Source organism: Microcebus murinus, chromosome 5 (assembly GCF_040939455.1).
Source record: "Microcebus murinus isolate Inina chromosome 5, M.murinus_Inina_mat1.0, whole genome shotgun sequence".
NCBI classification, from domain to species: domain Eukaryota; kingdom Metazoa; phylum Chordata; class Mammalia; order Primates; family Cheirogaleidae; genus Microcebus; species Microcebus murinus.
In genome coordinates, this window is record NC_134108.1 from 26,891,810 (window position 1) to 26,902,002 (window position 10,193).

Genomic DNA, 10,193 nt, shown 5'->3' on the forward strand with positions numbered 1-10,193 from the left:
GCTCTGGGCTCTGTGCTGAATCTTAGCTCATTCCGCTCTGTGAAGTATCACCATGCTCGTTTTTAAAGCAGGAATCAGAGGCACAGAGAGGCCAATGACACTCACACAAATCACATGGCTGGCTGGTTAGTGTTAGAGCGGGACCCAAGCCCAGGCATGCTGGCCACAAAGCATGTGCCCTTATGCATTAAGCTATAGCTCTTGCCTTCTACAGAAAGGGGAAAAAAAGCTAAAGCACCAAAGGTCATGCTATATGACAGCAGAGATGGACTTGTTCTAGCAGGGCCCCTTTGGGATAATAACTGTGCCAGTAAAGGCGCACTTGATTATCTAAGGACATTTCTGGCCCAGCCTGGCTGGGACTACTTAGATCTGCTGAAACCTGCTATTCATGTAACCTGATAGCTGAAATTCTTTCCCTTTTCCTTTTCCTCTAAAGCTTCACCTCACAAGCATCCAAAAGCAGCTGCTAATCCAGAAAAATGAGATCTGTGTTATTTCAACACATATGATAGTTTCAGTCTATTACTTCAAAATCGTTATAATCATCTCTAAGTCTTATTTCACATTGTAAATGACTAATATCCGGGTTACCTAAATGATATACTAAAACATATCCTGCTTGATCTTTCAGATACAAATGAGTGGTGGGATTAGAACTGGGTCAGCTTCATTGTGTTTCTACACTTATGGCTGCTTGATAAAAATGTAGACTTGCCTCTTTATTAAGTTGACCACAGCTTTCCTCTTTAACTCTGTATAGCCAGCAAGAGATGAGGGCCTGTCACTTAAGAGCATTCAGTAAGGATTTGTTGAATGAATGAACAAAAGTGTACCAGGTAAGCTTTAGTACAACAGCATATTCCAGCTGAAATGATGATTTGAAACAATCATACACTGTTGTATGCCAGAACTCTGCAAAATCTATTTTTTCCCTTGGAGGAGACAGAGTGTCAATTGCCTCAGATCATTTTTAATGTCATAAAATAGGTAAGGACAAGAAATTTTTGCATATTCTGATGGAGCTGTAAAAATGCAATTTTTTGACTTTTGCTACCAGATCAGCTCTTGCTGAAAATGCTTTCACAGTCTCCAGTCTTCATGTACTTCTTTGTGCTGTCAGGCATGGAACAACTTTTTCATGAAAACATACTTCCCAAGGAGTGTTTCCGGAAAGTCTAAAGACCTTTAAAGGAGCTTCCCAAATCCTAATGTTCTGATGGTTTCACAACTCTTATATGGCTTCCAAGTTCCCCTGTCTCTAATTTGTTCTGGTGAATTTTTTGTTTGTTTTCACTCAGAGGGTTTTCTTAACTGTACTCTGTAGCTCATGTCAGCAAAGAGAGAGTCAAAAATATCCTTACTGTGTGCCAAGAAAGTGGTAACCACACGCAAACAAAACAGAGCAGTTCTACTGGCTTCTAACTCCATAGAATCAAGGCAGACTACTTGCAGGCTAACAGAAGAATTTATACACGAATTCTATTCTAGGTAGGGAAAGTATTAGTTCAGTTATCTTAAGTCTTGCATGTATTAGCAAAGAGAGGACAAAAACAAAACAGGACTTGGTGGGTTTTGCTTCTGGCTGCTTCTGGTCATTTATGTGGAACATGTCTTATGAAAACAGCATTGGCAAAAATGTACCCACAAATATGTTTTGAGAAATAAGCTATAGAGTATGTACACACTATGACACATAATTACTATGTGGGAAAGCCAGACTCTGTTGAGAATGTTTTGCATTTACCATGTAAGTGGTCAGCCTCTCTCTCTCTCTCTCTCTCTCTCTCTCTCTCTCCCCCCTACCTCCTGACTACATCTACCCCCACTGCCCTCCCACTGTGTAACCCTTCACTTTGGCAATATGTTGATGACATCCACCCAACGGGCAGATCAGTAAAAAATTAGCCAAATGAGTCATTCATTTATTAACTCAACGACTATTTATTGAACCATTACTACGTGTGGATACTGCCCAGTGCTAAGTCCACTGAGAACAAGACCTTCTGTGAAGGTGCTGTGATGCCATATGAGCCTCAGTGGAAACCAACCCAGGACAGCACAGCACAGTGCAGGATCAGAGGGCCAGCGAAGGGCAGGAAAAGCTCCTTCTCAATTACAAATAGGAGGGCAGAGCATGTGGGCCCAGATTGTAAGTACTATATAAGATTTCTTAGGCCTTATCATTTCACTATGTTTGTGCTTTTGTTGTTTGTTTTTCATTTCTCCTCTACGATGAACATTAAAATAAGTGTTTTAGAAAAAGGTAAAAAGAGAGCTACTGAGTTGCCTTCTGTGCAGCAAGACGGCGAGCTGGATGAACTGTGTTCTACTTTGCAGCTGGCTATGGGGACAAGCTCTCAAGGGGTCGCCCAGATTGGGAGAGCTCTGAGGAGAGCTGATAGCATTGAAGGGTAAAAGGTTCTAGGGAGCCTCCCTGGGCCTCGAAACGTTTCTGTAGGCATGTTGGTAGAAAGGTCTCTTCATTTACCTGACAGGCCTTACTTCTGAGTATTTAAAATGATCCTTTATAGTAAACTTTTCTTTTTTTTAGCAAGATGACTTAAAGAATGTGTATTCAACTTTTGAATCAATTCAGAAAAAAATGCACTACTTAAATGGAAACCTCTCTATTATAATTGCAGGCGACCAACATGTCTGCCATGTGCCAGGCACTGTGCTAGACACAGAGGACCCAGAAGTGACTAATGCAGCCTCTGCCTTCAAGGAGCTTGCGTTCGAGACGAGGAGACAAGCGAACAACCAACACATACATAGGATGGAACTCGGATTTAGTCATTTGCCTGCTCTGAATAGTTCTTAATTTCAAGTTTCGAAAACAAATTCCTTTATCTAATAAGACAAAAATAAGAAAGAATGTTCTGTTTAAAAGATATATATATAGGTAATTCGTTATATTTAGTAATTTCTTGAATTATCATTTTTCTGAGAAATTTATAAGCAATTTCTCAAATTTTCTTGGTGTAGAGCATGATGGAGGAAGAGCATTCATTTTGGAAGTTTTGTTTGCTGAAGTATCAAGAAACTGAGATTGAGAAACTTCCTGCTGGCATCTTTGCTCCTGACTGCATCTTTTTAAGAGAGAAATGAGCTTGGATACGTTAATTTGCAATGGGAAAGGACAGTTTGGCACAGCAAAGAGAAAAGGACGACCCAGGTGTCTTGGAAAAAGTCAGATCAAGGAAAAGAGAAAAAGAAAACAGGAGAAGGTGACATGAATATGCTTTTTATGAATATAAATTGAGACATGTTATTCATGGGAAAAAATTATTCATAGACTTGGTATTAGAACTCTTGTGTCTTTGTTGTTTGTTTTATTTTGTTTTTTCTTATGCAAACTTCTTATGCATTTGGGGAAGCCGGGTGAAGAGTACATAGGAACTGCTTTGATAATTTTTTTTCATTTTTATTTTATTTCAAGAAAATATGAAAGTATGAACATTCTGGTTGCATTTTATATCTTTGCCTCTCCCTAGCTAGGGTTAGAGGTATGCCCTTCTCCTCCACAATGCTCACCGCATCAATGCTCACCCTCAGATGTGGGTCTACCCCGCAACTCCCGAATCCCTGGTGAACACCACCACCATTTGAGCACCATAGTGTTAATCAGTCAGTACCAATTTGATGGTGTGTATATGTGGAGCCCATTTTTCTGATCTTGTGTCACCTCACTTTGGATAATGGGCTTAAGCTTAATCCAGGATAATATAAGTGGTGCTAGCTCACTGTTGTTTCTTAGAATTGAGTAATATTCTATTGTAAACATATACTAAATTTTAATAATCCACTCATTTATAAGTCTGAAACTATCCCCAAATAAAACCCTAAAATATATGGGCAGGTAATACGTTCAAACAGAAGCTAGTGGAGCCAAGATTTGAAGCTAAATTTGTTTGACTCCCAAACTCTGCATCTTAACCACTACCATCTTAACCATTATTCTATGCCCCCTCCCCTTTTTGTGTACTAGGTGATTCTATTCCTACCTATTTTTCAACAGGTGTGTTATCTACCAGGAACCCTAGCTCCAGGGGACCAAAGTTCTATATCCTAAACTCCAATTATTTCTATGGCTGGGTTGCCTATTTTAGGACCTTCTGCCATCACTTACTACTGAAGCTAATTGACTAATCTCTTTAGAATAATTTCCTTTAATCTTGGACATAGTATTAGTTATCCATTATTGTGTAATGAATGTTCCACATACGTAGTAGCTGAAAACAACATTAAACATTTTATTACCTCTGTGGGTCAGGAATTCAGGAGTGGCTTGGCTAGGTAGTTCTGGTTCAGGGTCATCTTGATGTTTAACTGGGACGTGGCTGGCAGGTTGGTGCTGGCTGTTGGGCAGAAGCCTCAGTTTCAGAGGCCCCATGTGGGCCTTTCCCAAAGCTGTTCAAGTGTCTGCACCACCCAGAAGTTGGCTTCTCCCAGAACAAGTGACCCATGAGAAAGCCAGGCAAAACTATTCATTTTAAGATCAAGTTCTAGAAGTCACATAACATCACTTCTGTCATAGTTCATTTGTTAGAAGCAAGTCACTAAGCCAGGCAAATAGTCAAAGGGAGAGGAAATTAGATCCAGCCTTATGAAGACAGAGTGAAAGTCAAAGAATTGGCAACATATTTTATACCACCATATATGGGTTGTGGACAGTGGTACCTGTACTAACATGCCCTGGATAGGTTTGACTATGGTTTAATATTTCTAATTACTGCTTCTTGAAATAATCTTCCCTAATAGTTCTTTCAGTATTCATACCTAGGACTTTGCTAAATCCTATGAATAGGATTCTTGGATTAAATGACCAAAAACCCAGGCAATACCTACTTAGTGCAACTGGGCATTTATTGTCTCAGGCAACCCAAGGAACTGCTGAACAACCAAATCCCAGGATGGGCAGTTATCCAGGGAAATAAGTGGAACCAGGGGCTTGAATGCTGATGGGACTACCACTCCATGTCTTGTCTCTGCTTTCCTTGGTGTGTCAATCTCAGTGTTTCTCACTGTAGAAAGATTTTTGTACAAGGTAGGAGCTATGGCTGCAGGCACCTTCCAAAGTTTGCATTCCACAGTTTCTGATGTGAAAGAGGGTCTTCCTCATGCTCTATTTTATTTCAAGTTCAAATAAAAAGTGGTCCACCTTAGGGCAAAAGGACGGTCAGGGTACTGCAACATTGGCATTCCTCGAGTTGCCACAAGGTGGTGGTCAGCAGAAAAGGGTGCCCTAGAGGAGTAGGGGAGAGCAATAGAAAGGCGAACACAAGAGTCCCTTAAAGAGTTTCTAGAAGAAGTACTGATATTGATAAGGATGAATATTGAAGGTAGAAATAACATGTTATTTTCATGTATTTCTGCATATCCTATTTAAAATTAAAATAACTACAGCAACAACATTTATGTGGAAACTGCACATTCTTTTTTGTTTTAGTGATACTCATTCGTGTCAATACCCACAGTCATAATAGTCATTAATGTTGATATATTTTAATTAGGACAACATGATCAGTGGATATTTTCTAAGTTTTTATTTGAACTACCAAGGAAGCATTTAAGAACTAGTTCTAGTCTTTTCTCAGTTATAAAATACAGCCCCTACTTTTGTGTTTTAGTCTCAGAAGACACTTTGGCAATATTTTCATCTATGACAGGTGCACACATTTCCCAGAAGGGCAATGAATAAACTAGTAACACCCAACTTCCAAGAAGTGAAAAACATCAGATTTTTACAAGCTCTACAAAATTATATTCACTTTAGACATTTGACTTTGGCAGGTGTTCTTCAGCTTCTGTTGTGACTTGGTTCACTAACATTGCCTCTCTGAAATGGTTCCTGGTCACTCATGAAAGGGACGGTAGCTCTTTTCCCATTTTTGTCAGCTCACCATAACAAACAACCTTTCCTCACTACCAACTCTCCAATGAGCTTCTCAACATCCCTTCTTTTGTCTTGACCTCTCTATAGCTTCTCCAGCATTCCATTCACATTCAAATATCATTGTGGGTTCATCCATTTTGCACTAGTATTTCAGCATCTGTCTCTGGTCAATGCTTCTGGTAAAGCAATAATTCTCCCTTACACATGTCTTCTCAGCAGATCTGGCTACTCCAACAGCCCACACGCCCCACTACCTACTTCCTGGCTCACTCCCAGAGTAACTGATGTGTACAAGATAGACAGAGCTTCATTCAGCATGTCCCATTCCATTCTGTGGTCCAACTCCTGCCAACTCTCATGGGACCTTATAGCTGTGATCATTCTTTCCTCCTCCCTACAAATTTACATTCCTGCCTTCCCTACCTCAACTGAACTCTTAAATAGGAAAGCCATTGATTGATCTGTAAGCTTGGAAATAATAGACTAGAAGGGGAGAAACATTAACATAAAGCAGAAGTATCCTGAATGCACAACACTCAGAAAGGTTACTGTTAGCCATTGGACTGTGTATATGATGTCAATGTTTTAGTCCTTGTCATGGGAAAGCAAGTCCACTTTAAAAATGGAGCACCATAGGTCTAGCTCTCCAATATCTTTTGTCATGACATCAGTAAAATTGTCTTTTAGAATCTGGAAGACCTTACAAACTGTGGTCCCCAACCCCAGGGCCAGAGATTGGTACCAGTCCATGGCCTGTTAGGAACCAGGCTGCATAGCAGGAGGTGAATGACAGGTGAGCAAGTGGAGCTTCATCTGTATTTACAGCCTATTCCCATCACTCCCATCACTGCCTGAGCTCTGCCTTCTGTTATATGAGTGGCAGCATTGATTCTCATAGGAGCATGAACTCTACTGTAAACTGCACATGCGAGGGATCTAGTTTGCATGCTCCTTACAAGACTCTAAAGCCTGATGATCTGAGGTGGAGTGGTGATGCTGGTGCTGGGGAGCAGCTGCAAATACAGGTTATCATTAACAGAAAGGTTTAACTGCACAGAGACCATACTAAATCAATTGCTTGCAGATTCATATCAAAACCCTATCAGCAAGTGGCAAGTGACAATTAAGCTGCATCTGGTGGCAGGCTTTAACCCAGAATCCAACACTTACTTTAGTCTGCCCATGGCCTGCCCATCATTTTATTTACCACTTTGGTCTGTGTGTCTTTACTGCGCTGTGCACTTGTCTCAGTCATAGTTTTGTAAACCCAAAAGCTAACCCTAGCAAAATTGAGTAAAAAACAAATGTAGGTAGAGAACTTCTTTGAAAAGGGGGAAAAGATCCAATGGTGAGACAGCAAAAGACTCTAAGACTGCCAACAAAATGAAAGCTGCATTTAAAAGAAAATACCAAGAGTCCTCCTTAAATTATGGGTTCACTGTAATAGGTGATTCACATTCTCCGAGCCCACTTTGTATGGTATGTGGCGATCGGCTATCCAATAAAGAAAGCCCTGAAACCTTCACAACTGCTTCACCACATGGAGACCAAGCACCCTGCATTAAAAGACAAGTCTTTGGAGTTTTTCAAAAGAAAAAAAAACTGTGAACACAAAGAGCAGAAACAATTATTGAAGGTCACCACTTCATCAAATGTGTCTACACTGAGAGCATCGTTCTTAGTGGCTAACCACATTGCTGAAGCTAAGAAGCCCTTTACCACTGGTGAAGAGGTGATCCTGCCTGCTGCTAAGGACATTTGCCATGAACTTTTAGAAGAGGCTGCAGTTCAAAAGGTGGCATGTATTCCTCTTTCAGTTAGCACCATAACTAGACAAATTAATGAAATAGCAGAGGATATTGAGGCACAATTGTTAGCAAGGATTAATGAGTCACTGTGGTACACAATACAGGTTGACAAGTGTACAGATGTTGACAACAAGGCAACAATGCTTGTTTTTGTGTGAGATATTTTTCAGGAGGGTGTGCAGGAGGATATGTTATGTGCGCTTTTGTTGCCAACCAACACCACAGCTGTAGAACTATTCAAGTCTTTGGATGATTACATATCAGGGTAACTGAATTGGTCATTTTGTGTCAGCATATGCACATAGTGGCTGCCATGACTGGACGGCTTTCTGGTTTCACTATTAGGGTCAAGGAAATCGCTTCTGAATGCGAGTCTATGCACTGTGTCATCCATAGAGAAATGCTGGCTAGCCAAAAAATAACATTTGAACTAACCAATGTTTTGCAGGATGTGATTAAAATTATCAACCACATTAAAGTACATGCCCTTAACTCACGTTTGTTGGTGCAGTTCTGTGAGGAGATGGACACAGAGCACACATGTCTTCTCATATACACAGAAGTGAGATGGTTTTCTAAAGGTAGATCACCGGCCAGAGTTTTTGAGTTAAGAGTGCTGCTCATAGCAGAGCTGTTTTTCTTTTAGAAAAACAGTTACCATTGGCAGCACATTTCAGTGATACAGAATGGGTCACAAAACTTGCTTACTTGTGTGACATATTCAACCTGCTCAACAAACTCAATCTGTCACTTCAGGGGAGAACAACAACTGTGTTCAAGTCGGCAAATAAAGTGGCTGCATTCAAAGCCAAACTGGAATTATGATGGCAATGAGTGAACATTGGGATTTTTTACATGTTTCAGACAGTAGCAGAGATTTTGAAAGACACTGAGCCAAGCCCTTCTTTCTCCCAGCTGGTACACGATCACCTATGTCAGCTTTCAAAAGAGTTTGAGCATTGCTTCCCAACTGCAAAAAAAAAAAAAAAAAACCCTGAACTGGGAAGGAATGGATCCATGACCTATTTGTGAAAAAGCCAAGGGAATTGACTCTGTCCATGCTAGAAGACGATCAACTGCGTGAGATAGCAAATGATGATGGCCTTAAAAGTATGTTTGAGACAACTTCAAACCTCCATATGTTCTGGATTAACGTCAATGTGGAATATCCTGAGATTTCCACAAAAGCACTGAAAAGCCTGCTTCCATTTCCAACATCCTATCTTTGTGAAGCAGGGTTTTCTGCACTGACAGCAACCAAAACGAGATTACAGAGTAGACTGGACATAAGCAACACACTTTGGGTGTCACTGTCTCCCATCACCCTCAGATGAGACCGTCTAGTTGCAGGAAAATAAGCTCAAGGCTTGCCCTGATTCTGCATTGTGGTGAGTTGTGTAATTATTTCATTACATATTAATTACATATTACATTACACATTACATATTAATATTACATATTACAATGTAATAATAATAGAAATAAAGTGCACAATATATGTAATGCACTTGAATCATCCTGAAACCTCCACCCCCAGGTCTGTGGAAAAATTGTCTTCCATGAAACTGGTTCCATGTGCCAAAAAGGTTGGGGACCACTGCCTTACAAGGCCTATCTGTTCTCACCCTTTGCTGAGAGCGGCCTTTCCTTATTAGCACAAACAGCCCAAGGCAAATCTACAGCAATGGGTTAGTGAGAACAGTACATTGACAGGGCTGGCCCCATCCTTAAGGGCCCATGCCGGGCCCTTCTTCTCATTAAAACAAACAAATAAACAAACAATAAAACACCAAAAAACTCCAACTTAGCCTGAGACCAGGGCCGCCAAATAGCAACACTGCCAACCACGTTGTCTCTTGGGTACATTTACAAGGGAAAGCTAGAAAAGGCCCTCCCCATACCTTAGTTCACATTCAGTGGTATTAATATATGTTATGGTCAGAGATTTAACATAAATGAAATGTATCACTCATTCATTCATTCATTTTTAAAAATGCACTGAGTGAATTACCAAGGGCTCTGCACTGTGCTTACCAATGAGTTGCAGGAGAGCTTAATCCTTGCACTCAGACCAGCCCTTCTAGGTAGAAATAGCTCTTGTCACTCTTTGAATCTTCCCCCAATTCTTTCATATCAAGGGCTCCTTATGTTCTTCTGGGCTCTTCCGCTTATCAGTTTGCTCAGGGTCTGGGGTCTTCTCATCAGCAGCCCACCTTGATGCCAACAAAGTAGTCATTAAAGATAATTTGAGCAAAAACTGAAAATAACATGGCAAAGAGAGGTCCCCATTAAAAAATAGTTTTGGTCTGGCCAGATACCAGTCATACCCATCAGTCAAATGATAAACTTATCCTTTCTGCTCCACCTACCAAATAAGCCTAATGTACAGATCTATACCTTTAGAAAATCAGGAAACTTTATTGACTTAGAATTGACAATATGGAAATATAAGTCTGTGTCCTTCCAAAAGCTAGCCCTGGGGGGAT